This window comes from Adiantum capillus-veneris, chromosome 22 (assembly GCF_014529385.1).
Source record: "Adiantum capillus-veneris isolate H3 chromosome 22, ASM1452938v2, whole genome shotgun sequence".
Taxonomy (NCBI): Eukaryota; Viridiplantae; Streptophyta; class Polypodiopsida; order Polypodiales; family Pteridaceae; genus Adiantum; species Adiantum capillus-veneris.
Window position 1 is genome coordinate 112552438 of NC_140952.1, and position 18297 is coordinate 112570734.

Genomic DNA, 18297 nt, shown 5'->3' on the forward strand with positions numbered 1-18297 from the left:
GGGAAAGGAGAGGCGGCTTTTTCCAAAGCATAGTATGCGATACTATGGCCCTTTCCAGATCATCGAAAAGATAAAAATGATGTCTCCTTCCGATTGAAACTGCCACATACTTGGAGGATTCACAATGCATTGCATGTGAGTCTCTTGAAACCTTTTAGGGGTGATGTCTCTCATGATGGGGAGCCCAATGAGCAACCCAGAGTGGAAGAAAACGAGGAGATCCTTCTTCCTGAACAGATTTGGCACATAAAGATACGAAGACTAAAGGTAAAGTCCGAAGGCGGTTCTTGGTTAAGTTCAAGAATTATCCTGCATTTAGTGCGAAGTGGATGGAGGAGGAGGACCTAGCAGATACTCCTCAGATTGTGAAACTTTACCTCGATGCTTTTGGTTTAGCATAGTCTACTCCAAATGGAACCCAGAATTCAGCTTGGCCGGAGATCTGGTGCATTGGGATGCACAAGAGGGGAGTCACTCCACTCCTTTGTCAACAGATGCCTTGATTTTGATACTAAAGTCACTGATGTCTCTTTGAGCTTCAGCGATACTGAGAGCTGACAATATTCTGCTAGATGACTTTATGAAATGGAATTCATGATTATGATACTAATTTGTTCTTGACTTCTTGTGAGTGCAGGAACTCATAGACGAAATGACTGCAACATTTTGGTCTACTTGATCTCGAATAGACATGGTTGCAATAGGGGTTAGTCAATCGGACATTGATGAGGTCCCGATTGGACCTAGATGTGATTGCTACATTGCCGATAAATCATGGTCTAAGATCCGAATGAATGTTGAATGTCATGTGATGTCTAGTGATGTCCTGTGATGTCGTGTGATGTGACTGTCGATTTGGTACATGTGCTAGATGTGTGTCCCTAGTACGTAGGTACTAACAGTCAGTGTCTGCTAAGACGCTTTATGGCTTCTATCGGTTTTGCAGGCGTAATTGCGGTCGATTACAATGCTTTCAAGAGGGGGGTATGTCACAAAGTGATGACGTGGCGGACAATTAAAACCCTAATTTCTTGAAGACATCCAGCACGCCATGTATTTCGAGCATCCAGGCGATTCCCAACAGCGCATTGCACCCTTCCAATGGCATGATCTAAAACTCTTATGTGTCCACATATGAATGAATATGCAAATTAGCTTTCCAATGATGGGAGTAACACACTCTGACTGGCCAGGACATTCCAACCCTGCCTCTATCGTGTACCCCATCTCTTCAGCTATGATGCCCTGCTTCACAGCTAACTTTGGTGAGATAAAGTTGGCTTTGGCACCTGATCCAAAAGATAAGTGTCGTCAATTCTCTGACTTTACCCCATGCTCTGCATAACTTAATGGCATTTGTACTAGGCTTGTCACCATGTATGGCACTCGTGTCGTGGGCTTCCGCTTCTTCCCTTTCTTGTCCTCTTTATCATCAGAGTCAGCCAGTCTTTTCCTTTGTGGACAAATCTGTAGCAAAGTGACCACGTTGCCTGCATATAAAGCATTTATTCTCACCCATCAAGACCTCCTTTTCCTCGAGCGAATTACGCACAAAAGGCTTCTTTTTGTGTTTCTTTGTCGACGCCCCAGAAGCCTCGGCTAAATCCTTGCCTTTGTCTTTTCTGACCCTTTGATGCTTTAGGGGTCACTTTCACAACTGGCTTCTTGCAGAATTTTTCTTTTGTTGCCCCCCTTTCACGTTGCGTGGAAACCCACTGTCCTCTCCCTTCAACAAGGCAAGACCAGTGTTGGCAACTTCCACACGCTAAGTGAAGGTAGCCACATTGTTCTTTGTATAGTAATCTCGAAGCCCTATAGCCAGCCCACATCAATACTTCTCAAGCTGCTCTGTCAGTGGCACAAACCTGTAGAAGGTTATTGAGAACAACACTTTACAAAACCTCAGATTGTACTCCTGTTTTTGTTTTATTTTAGGAGTCGGGTTGGGCACTCCCGACCGTTCCCCTCTTACACCAAAAAAGTGTACAAGAAGAAGGACCAGGACTATGCACCCACGCTCCGAGGGCAGACGCTTTTCTCACTAGTTTCCTTGGAATACCTGAGGCTTTGCTTCCCCAAGAGGCCAAAATTATCTACACTCTTAGGGAAGTGCCCTTGAGAGACCTGTCACCAGGAGGTGTATTTTTCCTGTTTCCTTCTCTAAATATGTACTTACTATTTTTATTTTTACTTGTTTTTCCTAGAACCCTTGAAAAGGTGCAAGTGGATATTGCATGTTCAGTGTGAAATGACTGCGGCCGAACAGGTTTCTCACATCGGGAGTCTAGGTCGGTCGGTCTGGGATTGGTCGGACCAGATAGCATTGAATTCTAATGAGTATGGAAGTCTGTGTGCACCAAATGAAGTCTGGGCCACTCTAAAAGTCACTTACAACTTTATAAGTGAGTGGGAACTAGGGAATTAACTCAAAGGGGCAAACTAGACACTTGGTAGAAGGAGAGCCATCTGTAGGACACCTTAGTAAGAGGGGGCGCCCATTTTGAGGCTGGGACTGATTTTTGGTTCATTAAGTGACCTACAGTGTGTGTGTGTGTGAGAGAGAGAGTAGTGGGTGCGGGTTGACAGCTTTACTGGAAAGCTTGCCTTCTCCTCTACCTCATGTAGCGCGATGATTTGCTCATGTGCATCCCTCTCTCCCCTCTGGCACCTATGGTAATGTCCGACTAGTTGAGCTACTTAGATAAATATGTACAATTATGGGGGTTTATCTTCTGAGCAGGCACCATATTCGCTAAGTGCTAATCCCCCACAGGTAGGCACAATTCCATCATGGAAGATTGCGAGTTTGGAGAGTTTTCTCGCGTGAAAACTCGTCCAACTCATAGGGGAAATGTCCCATTGCCTACGGGAGCCCTTGGGACGCGCGTAGGCGTGTTCGCTCCGCTAAAAACGATCTGAATCAGAGATTTACAGCCCGCTGTGTTTTTCTGCAGGTTTAGGGTTTCGCACCTAAACTGCAAGGGAACACCAGGGGAGCTCCATGAGAGCCTTGGGATGCGTGCAGGGTTTTAGGCACCTGACAACAGAAAAACGCCGATTTACAGCAAGCTGAAATTCTATTACAGCTCACCAAAAAGATCCCAAATTGCGACGGAATCCGTCCTAGACAGGTGTTTTTGACCTGCAGGGGTTTTTGTGTCGTTGTGCTACCAAAATCACATCAAAAACCTGCATTTTCAGCCCTCGCCAGGTTTAGACAGCTTTGTGAGAGTTTGGTCTAAGTGTACGGATTGTCAACTGTTAATTGAATAAAGAAATACCGAAAGGGGTGCCAACTTTTGGGGCCTACAACTTCCTCGTCACATACCCCCTCTTGAAATCGCAAACGTCCTGGATTGCATACCATAAATACATGCCACTGATAGTCTTGTGTTGTCAGCACTCTTTCATCATCGCATGTATCCGCATTAAAGGTCGTAACACATAGATACAAATGACTTAATGAGACCTTCATACTTTTGTCATTTCCATCTATCACACTGAATTCATATGTACATTTGACGTGCTAGCTCTATCTTTAGCCCTCCTTTGCACACGTTGGGTTGGGGCATAGGTAGGTTGCAATGCAAAGGCTTCAAGGTAAAGCTGCAATACATTTGGTGACTCTGACAGTTCATGCTCTACAATCCACTTTGCATCCATAGGGGGATAGGTCTTGAACTTCTCCAAGTAGCGTCTTGCAACCTGTCCTTTAATTTTCTGTCCTTATGTGCCAAAACATGCTCAGGTATCAGGATCTCATCAAGTTCCTCAACTTTTGGTTGGTCTTCATCTGGCATATCTTCTGGCACATCACCCATGAAGGGTCTTAAAAGACTCACGTGAAACGCATTAGAATCTTACGCGCATCAAGAAATTTCAGCATGTAAGCCACATCGTGGATCTTGTCAAGCACTTGAAAAGGCCCATAGTAACGCATGCTGAGCTTAGGAAATAACCGTTCCTTGCCCTTCCTCTTCTTTAACCTTGCCTTTTCGAACCTTAACAGAACCCAATCACCAGGTGATAACAGCAATTCACGACGGTGACGATCAACAACCTTTTTCTACTCTGCCCGAGTCTTCTCCAAAGCAACTTTAATTTTCTTATACATTCCATCCATGTTCTCAACATATCGATCTACCTCAAAGATCTTGTCCTTTGTATGCAAAATTGGAGGAACTTTTTTTCCGCCTTCAACAATCTCAAAAGATGCCTTGCCAATCGACGAATGCACTGTATTATTGTATGCATACTCAAGCATAGGCAAATACTGCTCCCACTTGCCCTTTTTATCTAACACACAACATTTCAGTAGATCTAAGATAGTAGAATTACCCTCTTCTGACTGTCCATCAGTTTGTGGATGAAGCGAAGATGAGAACTTGAGCATAGTGCCCATGTTTAACACATTGTACATGAATAAGCTTGCCATCTGATTAGATTTTATCTTCTTCCTGATAGGGATAAAATGGGCCTGCTTGCTGAACCTATAGATAATGGTCCATATACCATCATTCCCTATTGGGGTTCTTGGAAGATCAAAGATAAAGTACATAGCAATGCTTCCCCATGGCTTATACCTATCAAACTTGACCTTTTGGCGAATCATGCATGCTCGCACAAAGTCATCCACATCTCTCCTCAAGGTAGGCTAATAGAAAAATGTCTCTACCGCTTTAACTCTCGCATCAATACCACGATGCCCTGCATATGGTGGGACATGACTCTCTTCCATGACCTAATGGCCTAGTGACTGTCACGAGGACGTGGCAGCTATTAACTATGTCACGAGGACGTGGCAACTGCCAACTTTAGTTGTTGGTTTCTTTCCAATGGGTTTTGTTTTATTTTTGAGACTGTGTTTTTGAAGTAGCAAATGGTCGGACATTGTATGGCCAATGTGACCGGTAGTTTCACACGTAGATGGGTAGTGGTCGGCATTGGAATTCGTATGGTAAAAGGATGTCTAGGCTCAGAGCAAGATCATATAGGTCTCCTCGCCGCACTTAGCAACTTGGTGGATACTAGGAAGTGAACTCAATAAAGGCATAAAGTCAAGGTGGGACTACTAATAGAAAATATCCGATAGTTGGGCCACATTGCACTTAAGGATGCGATCCCAATGAGGATAGATGGCCAGATGACCACTGGGAGCCCAACGGAATCATTTCCTAAAATTTAGGGAGCTGCTATTTTGTGCCGCGAAGTGTGTTCGCGTCAGTACCTCCGATATGACTAGGGGAACACTTTACAACTCTGTCGCGAAGTCAACTGGGCGACCAGTCGGGAGATTTTTAGGTGGCAACCCCGAAATGGGCAAATGCTTGTAAATGCACCAAGTGGCAGAATTTCATAAACTTGCCTCATGTAGAAGAAGTGGCATTGAATTTTAAGCTAAGAGGAGCCTCATTTTGGATTTTGTCAAAGGTTAAGAGCTATGGAGTGCTTTCTTTCCCTCTCATGTACAGTGTGGTGCTAGGAGTGATGCCCTGCACGCTACACGCTGCTCTCTCTCCCCCCTATGTACAGTTATGTGATGCCCCACAAGAGGGCTCTTCATTTGATTGATATACAGTTGTGTGGGTTCATGCTTTTGTGCTGAGGCAAGAGCCTCCTTCACCAGGAACAGGGGTAGCTAGCTACTACTCCTAAGCAGGAACAGGGGAGGGTCATAACCTCACCGTACAGGTGCAAATTTAGCATTGTGTATGCGCAAAAAATTGAATGTTTTTCAGCCATACGGACGCCAGAACCCTTGGGAATCGTGCCCCACTAGCAGAGGACAGCTAGGAGACTGTTTGGGGCTGAAAACAGAGCAAAAACCAGTAAATACAGCGTGCTGAATTTACTATTCTTGGGCAGGGATCAGAGGGTATACGCCAGTGCAAGTGAGATCCAGTAGAAGAATTGATTTCGCACAAGTTTTGGGGCTGTTATGCTGCCAAAATTTGGCCAAATCAAGTAGTATCCAGCGGGATACCGGTAAAGGCTTCCCAGGACTCTACTTTGTAATTTACCCTCTCAAAGAATAAAGAAATACCGAAAGGGGCGCCAATTTTGGGGCCTATAGGTTGTCAATGTCTCCTCGGAGCATTCTAGCTTTCGAATCGTGTGTGTGTTCAAGTGTTAATTCCCGTCGCAGGTTTCCTTTGCAAAGTGCTTTGTGTGTGCGTCTAAAGTAAAGAATTTTGGGTGAAAGCCAAAGCCTACCGCCCCACGGGCCGGTTTCATGGTTCCATTGCTGGGACATCAATCACTTTTTCCTCAAGAAGTGAGCCTTGGTTGTTTTGGGTAAAGACACAGAGTACAGGAACGCGGGATTACACTATGGGCGACAAAGGGAAGGGAATTATGGAAGAGGGTTCCTCTTCAAAGGATAGACAAGAAATCCCTAAGGTTTTCGAGATTGGCAAGAGCTCACGGCCACGTCAGTCTGTACCTCCTGTCAATGTGAATGTCCCTCCAGTAGTACAAGGCTTTATGACTGGGCAACTTGAGGATGATGAGTTCAAGACTCAGCTAGTTGCCGCGGTGAATGTCTTTTCGCAGCTGGTGCAGAATCCAAGGTTTACGGAGTTCTTGCAAGCGCCACTAGTGCAACAACAAAACAGACAACCTACGTCGCGTACGGAGCTTGTGGAGGCTCAAGCCCATGTACTTCATGAGCTCAGGAGGATAGGATACACTCGCATGTTGCGGAGTCAGGGGCTACAAAACAGGTTGCTCATGTGCTTGAACAGGTGGCTAGAACGCCTATTCCATAGGTTATGCCAGTTCAGCCCACCACCTTTCAGGGTCCGCATGCTGTCTTGAATGGACATGGAATTGGATACCAGGCTATGCACCAGTTTTTCCACCACCCACAATACATCCTGGGTATTTTGGGGATGGATCAGTGTTCCAAAGTATGGCTGGTTATGTGCCTTGAAGTCAGCCGTACATGCCAGGAACAGTGTTTGGGGGTATGCAAGGCATCATGTCACAGGGGTCAGAAAAGGCCACCAAAGACAAGGATTCAGCCAGGACTTCTGGAGCGCAGGCAAAGAAATGAAAAAGGAAGCCTTTTGTGCACAAGTCGCTCGAGGAAAAGAAGGTCCTAATGGCTGAGAACAAATGATTTATATGTGAGCAACCTGGTCACTTTACTACCAATTGTCCACAAAGAAAAAGAACAGCTAACTCTGATGATAAAGAGGACCACAAAGGCAAGAAGCCTAAACCCACAACAGGTTTGGTGCCAGACATGGTGGGTGACAGGCCCAGTAAAGATGCTAGTGAGTTATGCAGGGCATGGGGTAAAGTTAGAGATCAGACGACACTCATCTTCTTTGATCCAGGTGCCAAAGCCAACTTTATCTCACCAGATTTAGCTATGAAGCTGGGCATCAGAGCTGAAGAGATGGGATACACAGCAGAGGCAGGGATGGTACGTCCTGGCCACTCAGAGTGTGTTACTCCCATTATTGGAAAGCTGCGTCTGCATATCCAGTCATATGTGGACACAAAAGAGTTCTACATCATGCCGCTGGAAGGATGTGATGCCTTGTTGGGGATCCCGTGGATGTTCTGAGTGCATGGAGTCTTGGATGCCTACAACAAAAACATCACTGTACAGCATAGATGCAAAACTCACATCTTGGATGTAAAGCTTATAGGAGAGGAGCATAGGCGTCACTTGACCATTCTGTCACATGACACATCCAACCATATGTGTCCGTGCTACAGCATAGCAAGGGTTCAGTCAGTCTAGATTTAGAAGTGATCTGGCACTTTTGTGAGTCTATTCGTAGACCATGCATGTCCAGACACTTAGTGTAGATGCATATCCTTTGGTTGCACACGGCATGATCATAAGCATTCCCATCAGAATCCATCAGAATCCTTCAGGGCAATTTTCCAGTGCATTTGGCCTATTTTACCTATTTTTTATATTTTTCACTTATTATTTTTAAGTCACTTTTGTTGGGAAGTAGGTAGGGCAAATTGAGTAAGTTTGTATATAAGCAAACCTAGACTAGCACTATTTGGCAGAAGAGGCAAAAGGAGCCAAGCAAGACACTTGGTGGATTTTCCTCCAAGCAAGGACCATCTCTCCCCTAGCGTTTTCTCACAAGGCATCATCGCCAAGCAAGTCCCAGCCCTTCACGCTTTTGCAACAGGTAGTCACCGCAAGCAGATCCTCATGCACATCATTTTCAGCATTAGCTTCATCGTTGGCAAAGCTGCAACACATCAGTGTTTTCAGCCCTTGCCATCGCCACAGAACCCCCAGACCTAGCGTTTTCCAGATTGCCGCCCTGGCGTTTTTCATACGGCTAGCGTTTTCAACAGATGGAACCTCAGCATGCAGCGTTTTTCAGCCATAAAGAACCTGCAAATTCAGCCCTAAAGAGAAGCAGATTCAGCCGGAAAGGACCATCAGTTTCAGCCTTTAAGACCATGCAGTTTCAGCCCTAAGGAAGTGCAGATTTTCAGCTTTAAAGACAGCAGAGAATCAGCGATTTCCTAGCATTTTCAAGCAGGCCAGATTTCAGCCCATAGCGTTTTTGGACAGCAGATAAAAGATTGCAGTTTCAACCCTTAGGTCGGTCTCGCCATCCCCGTCGTCGTCAGCGACATAGCCTAGACTTGCATCAGTCACATGCATCCCCATTGTACCAAGTTGTGCAATCATAAGTAGACCACTCTCGCCAACGAGAGTGGGGCCTTCGGAGGAGGGTTTTACAACATCTCTGGTGTCGTATTCTCTTCTCTCTCTATCTCTCAGTCTCATACACTTGCATGCACAATGTCCATTCACTTTGTTTGTGATCATAGCATTCTCTCATTAAGAGCGGAAGGCTCTCCCTACCATAAGAACAAAAGGAACCTTGAGCACAGTTCAGAGCACTCATCTTGAGCAAAGTTCAAACATTCACTCCGCTGCACCTTACATTGATACAACTGAAATTTGTGACTTCCTTGATAACGCATCAGCCACAACATTCTTCTTGCTTTCCACATGCATAATCTGAAAGCGGAACATAGAAAGAATGTTTGCCCATCGCATATGCTTTTCGGATAGCTTTGACTGTGTCAAGAAGTATCGCAAGGTCTGATGGTCTGTTTGGACAACAAAATCAGCACCTAAGAGGTAGCGCTTCCAGCTAGAAAGCGCATGAATCACGGCCAAGTGCTCTTTCTCATAAACTTACATAGTCTTCTCTGGCCCTTGCAAAATTTGACTTTCATAAGCTACTAACCGTCCATCTTGCATCAGACAGTGCTCCGATGCTACTGCCACACGCATCACACTAGACCACAAATGACTTCCTGAGATCTGGCAAAACAATTGTTGGATCCGAAGTCAACTTTTCCTTTAAGAGATTAAAAGCTGAAATCTCTTTTTGCGTCCATCTGAAAGTGACCTTTTTCTTTTGCAAAAGCGTGAAGAGGTGATGCTATCTCTGCAAAATTTCTGATAAACCTTCTATAGTAGGAACACAATCCCAAGAAGCTTCTGACATTGTGCACAGTCTTCAAGTCTAGCCAAGTCTTAATAGCTTCAACCTTCGCAGGATCCATTCTGACACCATCCTTTGAGACTATGTGGCCGAGAAAGTGGATCTCTTCCAAGAAAAATTCACTTTTCTAAGGATTGACAAGTAGCTTGTGATGACTGCGCAGCTCTTCGAACACAATGGTCAAGTGACACCTATGCTCATCTTCATTCTTCAAATAGACTATCATGTCATCGAAGAACGTCCCAACAAACTGTTGATGCGAGCGGAAAATCCGGTCCATCATTCTGTTGAACGTGGCAGGAGTATTTGAAGGGAAAATGTTCCAAAAGCTACCGCTTTCATTTGGCAAATTGATGGTTGCCTTTGCAAACGGCAATTTTTCAAAAATGTTAAAGTTGAGGCATGTGCATTGTGAGTACTTGGTGGTATAGCAAAGCCCTGCAAGGAATTCAAAACAAGACTTGGATGCAATTCAAACCTAAATTTTTCGACCAATTTTCTTTTTTCCTCTACACTTTCGAGGAAGGCATCAAAGAAGATTGAGATCGGTTTGCCCAATAGGAGCCCAAGGGAGTCATGGATTACGTGAACAAGTATTGATTCTCTTTCAAAGGTGGCTCCACTCTTGAACCCTCTTTGAGGCTCTTTGAGGAAGAAAAGATGAAGATATTCAAGACTTTTGCCTAAATTTTGTAGTCACAGCCGCAAGATACTTTGCAACGGATGGCGAAGTCAGCAATTCAAGGTGAAAGTGTACACCTCGGTGTACATAGAAATCTAATTCCCACAGTGGGACTAGAACCATTAGACACAAAATCAACGACTTTTTGTTACCTCTCCTCAAAGGATACGTTGCTTTACTCAGAGAAATGACGGGAGCACTGTGAAAGGGAATATCTGTAAGGCCACCAGGAGCAGGTACTTATGATGTGTCACATGGATGGGTGACATAGAGCATCACAAAGGAGATTGTACCGTAAGTTCGGTAGGAAAGAACTAGGCGATGGGTATTCTTGATGCGTCACAAGGAGGGTGATAGGGGCATCAAAAAGGGAATATTCCATAGTCGACCGAATTGTGCACAAGGATAAGCAAGCACTTGAATGAAGATGGGTTCAAAGAAAACTTTGAGAAAACAGTTGCTTTTTGAGAAAGCGGGTTGCTTTTTGGGAAATCAGATGCTTTCCCGCAAGGAGGTCTATGTCTGCATTACATCTATGTATGGGATTGCATCCACGGATGGCTGAAAAGTGTGTTGCAAGCATTGTTTTCAGCTAATAAGGTTTTACTAAGTTTTTTTAACAAGATCCGACCAGTAATAAAAGTGACCCGTCGCCCACTTAATAAGTGGGCATCCATCTGTTAAAAAAAGCAACAAAAAGGCCAACGCCCCTTTCTTTCTCTCTCTTAGGCAAAGCAAAAGCGATCTCTCCCTCCCTCTTACTAAGGCGCCCCCACCTCCCCTATTCCTCATGGGAAATGCAAGATGAACCCCCTATTCCTGCGGGCCTCAGAAGGCTATAAAAGCAAGTACTTGCACCCCCACTCCTTGCAGATGTGCCAACGCTAGGGAGCAAAACTCTTGCTACAAGGAAGATGGGAAAAAAAGCCAACGCTGAAGCAAACGGGAAGCTGCTGCAGATTTCAGCAGCGAAGACGCCGTCGTTGGAGATGTCCATGGCTGCCCCGAGTAAACCAGACGTCGCCAGGATCCAGAACGCGAGTTCCACCACAAAGAAGTGCATACAGAGAGAGTTTCCATCGCAACAAGTTGCTATTTTTCTCTGTTTTCAGCCCATAAACGGCGAGGAGGGGCTGATTTACGAGAGGAACCCGTGAACACACCTCTTCTTCGTACAAGATTGGAAGAGAGAATTCTCTCCAACGAGAACTTTTCCAGGCAATTGCTTTTCAAGAACTGAGTTGCATTTCGAGCATCAAGACTTTGGAGGTAACGCTTTTCATGTTATGATCTCTGAGTGTTTGTTTGCAACTGTACTTCCTCTTTGTGAGGGAGTAGGAGCAAAGGAAGGCATGAGCCTTTGTAGGAAAAAAGCGCTTTCAGAAACTAGAGCTAGATCAGCCGAAGGGTTTCGTACCCAAGATAGGGAGGTGGATTCACGAATCTGAGAGTGATGGACTCTCGAGTTGGGGTCAAGAACTTGAGATCCCCAAGGACCGACTTTGCATCCAAGGAAAGTTGAGTTATTCGAGTAGAGTCGGAAAAGAGTTGCAGGGTTGCCATGCCCAAAGTCTAGAAGGAGAGATCCAGAGGCGAGAACCTTGGTTCTCGAGGATTCGGAATAAGAAACAGAAGTTCCTTGGAATAGAGTTTTGCCCTAGGAATAGGAAGTTGAGGCTTCCAGGAACCATAAGTCTTATTCTAGAACGAACGTGGTAATATGTTCGGTTCAAGTGCTTCTATAGACTTTTCCTTAGTAATAAAGATATAGATATATATATATATATACCTTCATAAGTTCAGAATAGTCTGAACTCACGAATTATAAAGATACTATTACGGGGGGACCAACCCATCTTCTGGTCCCAGTACTGTGTCAATCTTCTCACTCTCTCTCTCTCTTGCTCTCTGGTCCCAGTACTGTGGCAATCTTCTCTCTCTCTCTCTCTCTCTCTCTCTCTCTCTCTCTCTCTCTCTCTCTCTCTCTCTCTCTCTCTCTCTCTCTCTCTCTCTCTCTCTCTCTCTCTCTCTCTCTCTATTTATGTCTAGATCATTCGGCTTCAGTATTAAGTGATAAATTCTATTTATCCGAGTATATTTTATATTGTTATGCGCTCCAGTTTGTGAGCGTCGACCACGATGACGACGACGACGACGACGACAAGGCTATGACTGAATGCTGAAAGGGGCTATCGATGTCAATGGATAGAATTTGCAACCATGAGGGCTGAAATCTGATGGCTGTTTTAGATGAAAACACTGATGATCAAGGGCTGAAAACACTGATAAAAAACACTAGTTCCTATTGAGAAAACGTTGGAGATCTGCTGGGTCCTGCGAGTACTACCTGGTGCTACTACATCCCCTGGGTCTTCTCCCTTCTGCAAGCGCCCAAAGGTTGCTTTTATGAGTGCATAAGGCTGGGTCGAGCAATCCCAAATTAGATCCCACGACCATGCTTAATAAATGTTGCAGATCACTTATTAATAAATGCCAGGCTAAGAGGTGCTTCACATGAGAAAATGTTGTGCTATGCAAGAGAGGGTATGCAACTATAACCGGCCTAGACATGCAAGTCTTGCTAGAGGCTCGCAAAGTGCCAAGCTAGGTCCTAAGCTAATGACTAATGCTAGAAGATTGTAGCAAAAGCATGTCCAGGTAGTGCAAGTGAAGTGCGCACGTGACACTCATTCTGCAAGTACATCTTCCGCTTTTCTACTCATTTGTCCTTTCAGCTTTCCTCCCAGCCTGAGAGGTGTCTAGAGAGCAAAAAGGATGAAAGCCCTCACGCCATCTCGAGTGAATCTTATCAATCGGGTAACTCTTCAGGTGTTCCGCAAATCTCGGGTGTTTGGAGTACTCGATCAGTCCTTTCACACACGTGTCAACCTATAGTGTACACTTGTACTCCGCTCTGGCAAACTTCCCCACATAAAATTTACCCAAATCTTCATTAATTTCTTCAGTTTCCACGCCAGATTTCAACTTTTCTTTGCTTCCCCCTGACAGGTGTATCTTTGTCAGATTCTCCGTGAGAACCCATGTGTAATCTAGGATTCTTTATGGCTTATGCCCTCTAAGAGGGAGGGATGAAGACGGGAGCGTTCCAGATGCGCAATGGACGAAGGGTGGGAGTGGCTTATAATTCAGAGGTCGGGGCACAAGACTCTTTCACAAAAACCTGCTTGTGCTGAAAAAAGGGACTGATCCTCCGTAGAAGAAGAATCTTTCTAACATGCCTCTGATACTAGTGTAGAAGGCGTGGACACCCCAATAAGAATTCTGAGAGTACTATGATAATGTTGCCTTGAGGGATTGTAAATTATTTGGCCATGGTGAGTTAAATGGAAGGTGAATTTTTGAATTCAGCTTCACATCATAAACTTACTATTCCTAGAGCCCATCAAAACAAGCCAATAATCATTCAATTAAGATAAGGTGTGTACAAAAAATCCTTCTCTATATTCTTCACGATGATCAGAGACGAGTAAAGATCAGAGTCATCGTCAACCATTGGGTTAGCAACCACAAGACCTTTCATAAAGCAATGTCAGAGTCTAACACCCATATATGGGTCTGGAGTTGAGCATCACATGAGAGAATCTAGAAAAAAGATCAAACAAGTCAAAAGCTTTTATGTGATTTTTTGTTTTGAGAAAACCTTCAATGTATATAGTATTGAAAAATCAGTAGGTCAGAGAGGCATATAAAATAATCCAACTATTCTTGAGGAAATTTCCTCTCCCATCGTTCATTGGGATAATATCTATATACAGTAAGCCAAACTAAGATAGGCCAAACTCAAAACAAAATCGTGTATTCTCAAGCATCTATGATGTCACGTGCAAACCAAGCCAAAAACTCCAAACAAAGAATACCTCTTGCTCCAATTATGCTTGCCCAAATTAGACATGTACCAGCTAACCACACCAATTGCATGGGCAATATCTAGATGCCTAGCCATCATGATATCAAAAAAACCATTTGAAGCATAAGGAATCCAAGACATCTCAATAGTATTTGTATTTGTCTTCAGAGGGGGAGTCTTCATGACTAACTTTCACATATGTAAGCAATGGGGTATTAATGGGCTTCCTCCTTGCACATGGGAATGCTCAAGAACTTTGTCAATGTACTCTTTTTGGCTCGAAAAAATTAGCATGCGAGAATAATCACAAATGATGTGCATATCCAAGTCCCTACATATTAGCATGTCATCCACGTACAAAATCAAAACAATAAGGCAACCATCTATTGCCCTATATGTGTAGAGGCATGGGTCCTCATGACCGTGTCTGTTGCTCCATCTACAAACTCTCATGCAAGTCTCCATGTAAGAAAGTTTACATCCAATTGTACTAACTCCATATCCTATGTAGCCACCAAAGTGAGCACATTGTGAAGTGTAATCATCTTCACCATTGGGGACAAGATCTCATCAAAATCAATCCTTTCTACTACTTGAATCCCTTTGCAACAAGTCTTGCCTTGTACTTGGGAACAACTTTGCCTTGTAAATTCACTTGCATGGTATTGCCTTCTTACCCTTAGGCAAAGGAGTAAGCTCCCAAGTTTTTAATTAATGAATTTATCTCCAATTGCATAGCTCGCTCCCACTCAAGCTTTCAACCGTAGACATGGCCTCATCATAACATGGTTGCTTTCCATAATCAATAAGCATGACATAGTCCATACAAGGCACGTTGCACTATGGTGGCCTAGCATGCACCTTTGAATGCCTCAAAAACGTATGGAGAACCTGCAAATACCTCTTTTAGCTCTAGAAAGCCCAAAGAAACACTAGGTGCACAATTGATCAAATGTTCATCAATCATAAAAACACCTATCGTGAAAACTTGGGCTATGTCTTTAGCTATAAGCATTATCTTGATGGAAAATCACGCAAGAATTGAAAGTCATAAAAATATGAGCATTTAACAAAGCTCTTTGAGTTTCTCAAAGCTAGGTTGAACATGATCATTTTAATCACACACTTTAGTCTTCTTGAAAGTATAAGTCAATGGTGATGATATTACAACATAACCTTTTAAAAAAAACACAATACCATCTTGTCAATCCAAGAAATCTAGGTACTGCTTTGACATATTTGAGAGTATGCGAAGCTACAATAGCTTCAAATATTACTTGGGTCAATGGAAACACCATCTTTAGAAACAAGGAATCCCAAATATTCTACCTTGTTAGTGAAAAATGACATTTATTTTGCTTAACATAAAGTTGGTTTTTTCGTAGAAGTTCAAGTACTTTGCACACATGATGCTCGTGTCCTTCCAAGTAGTCTTTGAGTAGATCAACATATCATAAAAAAAGACTATTGGCTATCTAGCTTAAAAAATATGTTCACGAGAGGAAATGCAAACCATAATAATTCCCCGCACAAAAGAAACAAAAAAACAGCTCTCGCTTACGGAAAGCCCTGTTAGAAAAATCATTTCTAACAGGCAAATGATATAAATAACGATAATGATTATGTAAGTGATGTTTTAAAAATATCAAGCTACTTATTACTTCCTTCTCAAGCTACTTGTTACTTCCTTCTTCTTTCCTAGCAGGCAGGGCACAACAGGGGTTATGTTTCATAGTAGCAAAGAAGAAATGCCAGCAACAACTTGAAACAAATTAGTTCTAAATCAATGTTCTAAAGTATAAAGTATAAAAAACTAGGGACAGAGTCATTTGACGGAGATAGAAGTTGTAAATCGACTAACTGCTTCTCTCCGGACAAATAAACGACTATTCTTTTGAAGGCTCTTTTAAGACAAATAAAAGTTATAAGATGTTCTCTAAATATGTCGCGTTGAAGTTCATGGAATCTTTGTAAGTCCAAAGAGCATAACTCTAAACTTACAATGTTAAAAGTAAGTATTGAATCCTATATCTTGTATGTCTTCCTCCTTGATTCGGATTTTATAATAATAGCTCGACTTAAGACAATCTTTGTGAAAATAGAGGCTCCATGTAAGCAATCGTGCAACTCATCAATTTTGGGTAATGCATACTTATTTTTGTTTGTTACTTGATTTAATCCATGATAGTGAACACAAAGATGTTCAATACCATCCTTCTAATGGTTGAAAAGAGCAGGAGTACTACATGGAGAAACATTAGGCTGAATGAAGCCTTATGTCAAGAAGTTGAATAAGTTGTGCTTTAAATTCAGCCGATTCTAGTATAGACATCTTGTAAGGTCTACAAGGAAACGATGAAGCCCTCGGAATCAGCTCAATTGCATGATCAACTTCACTCTTAGGTGGTTACTCTAAAAGTTCCTAGAAAACAACATCATCGAATTTAGTGAGCCACTCAAGTTTTGGTGTTTCTGACTTCTTCCACACAAAGTTAAGCTTCACGATGTAAATCATCTCATTCATCCTATATCTTAGTAACTTAGTGTGAAATTTACAAGCTGAAATTAAGGTTGTCCTGGATTCCCGATAACAGTGACCCTCGAGTTATGCTCGCCTACAAATGTTAATGAAGCATGTTTACAAAGTAAGTGAGCATCATCACCCTTAAGCCAATCCATCCCTAAACCTTCCATCATAGAATTATGTGGGCAAGACCCTAAAATAAACTTAAGTCTTTTGACCATACAAAGCAAAATTGAATTCACCCACTCAAGTAGAAGAGGCAACTTTCTTGCCCATAGCTCATTCCACTGTAAGGTGAGTATCCGTCGGGTGCTTAGCTAGAGTAAGGTTTCTAATGCATCTAGAAGAGATGAAAGAATGTGTACTCTCAAAATCAATCAATAGATAGAATGTTTACCTTTGTACTGTGATGGGTGGACTACTAAAGACCGTTAATTGGCCCCCTGATGTTTGATTGCATTTGGTTAATTGAGTTCTGCTGGCTTGAGATCTTCCTTGGGGTCATTGGTTTCCTCCTTCTCTTAGGTGATTTGGTCGATTAAAGAAATTACCATTGTTGTTGTTGAGTGGTCTATCCCTCAAAGAAGGAAAATTCCCTACTATAAGGTTTCCTTGGTTCTATGGTGCTCTAATTTTGATTGGAGTTTTGCTAAGTTCTCGAAGGTCTAAACTTAAAATTATTGAAATTTTAATTTGGGTTTTGATTCTTGGCTTCAAAAATCACTACTAATCATGTATAGTCTGCATCTCTAGATCGATAGTTAGGGTAAAGAGAAGTGAAGCAAAGGGGATCTTGTCTAGCCTTTATGCGTAACAAATTCTCTATTCTATAAGAGCTTGAGTCTCTTGATTTCTCTTTGAGTCAAGGTCTCTTGATATCTCAAACAAGAGCAACCTTTTTGTTTTTGCTTTTCACTAGTGTATAGTTCAATGTCTATTGGTTCATATCCAGGACATTTGTAATATTTGAAAGTCGCTAGCTCTGAAATCTAGTCTTCATACAATTGTGGAAACATAACACAAAATCTGTTACTTTGACTTCTTGAATCATTCTTGTTGGTACACAATTGACGAGTGTCAAGAAATGTTGATAATATGACTCTAAGTCTCTAGTTCCATGGATATAATCGAAAAACTCATTCCTGTGATCAATATGGTATACCTCATTTTGATAATTCTTCTTTAACTATGTGTTGAGGTTGTTAGCCACGTTGTTAACAAATGAGTCTTTGTATCAGTTTAAATTGAAATTTCCTTTTTTTTTTAACAATTTAGACGAATCTAGCCACATGCTTTTGTAATTTATTGATTTTCAGATCAAACATGTAAAAGATTATTTGAGTCTGAGTTAGATGAAGTGGGGCAAGAAGCTTCCAGATTGTGACAAAACTTCCTAGGCTATATAAGAGCTAGTAGGATACCCATATTTTGTACATAAAAACGATTGACAAACGCCAATTTTTGTAAGTTTTTTGGACAATAAGCATATGACGTCTTCTGGTGAGCACTAGATACTCTCTTGCTTTTCTCTCAAGCTCATACTCACATTTTGGCGCCGTTGTCAAGAACGAGGTGACTTAAACTAGGGAAAAACCTCAGTGCTCAATAGAAATGTTCAAAACTTCGTCTAGGTTTGGCTAGAGTACGGAAATCAACTTTTAAAAATCGCACGGTTGAGGTGTGCCTACCTCAAATGTGTAGAGATGTTTTGGGAGTA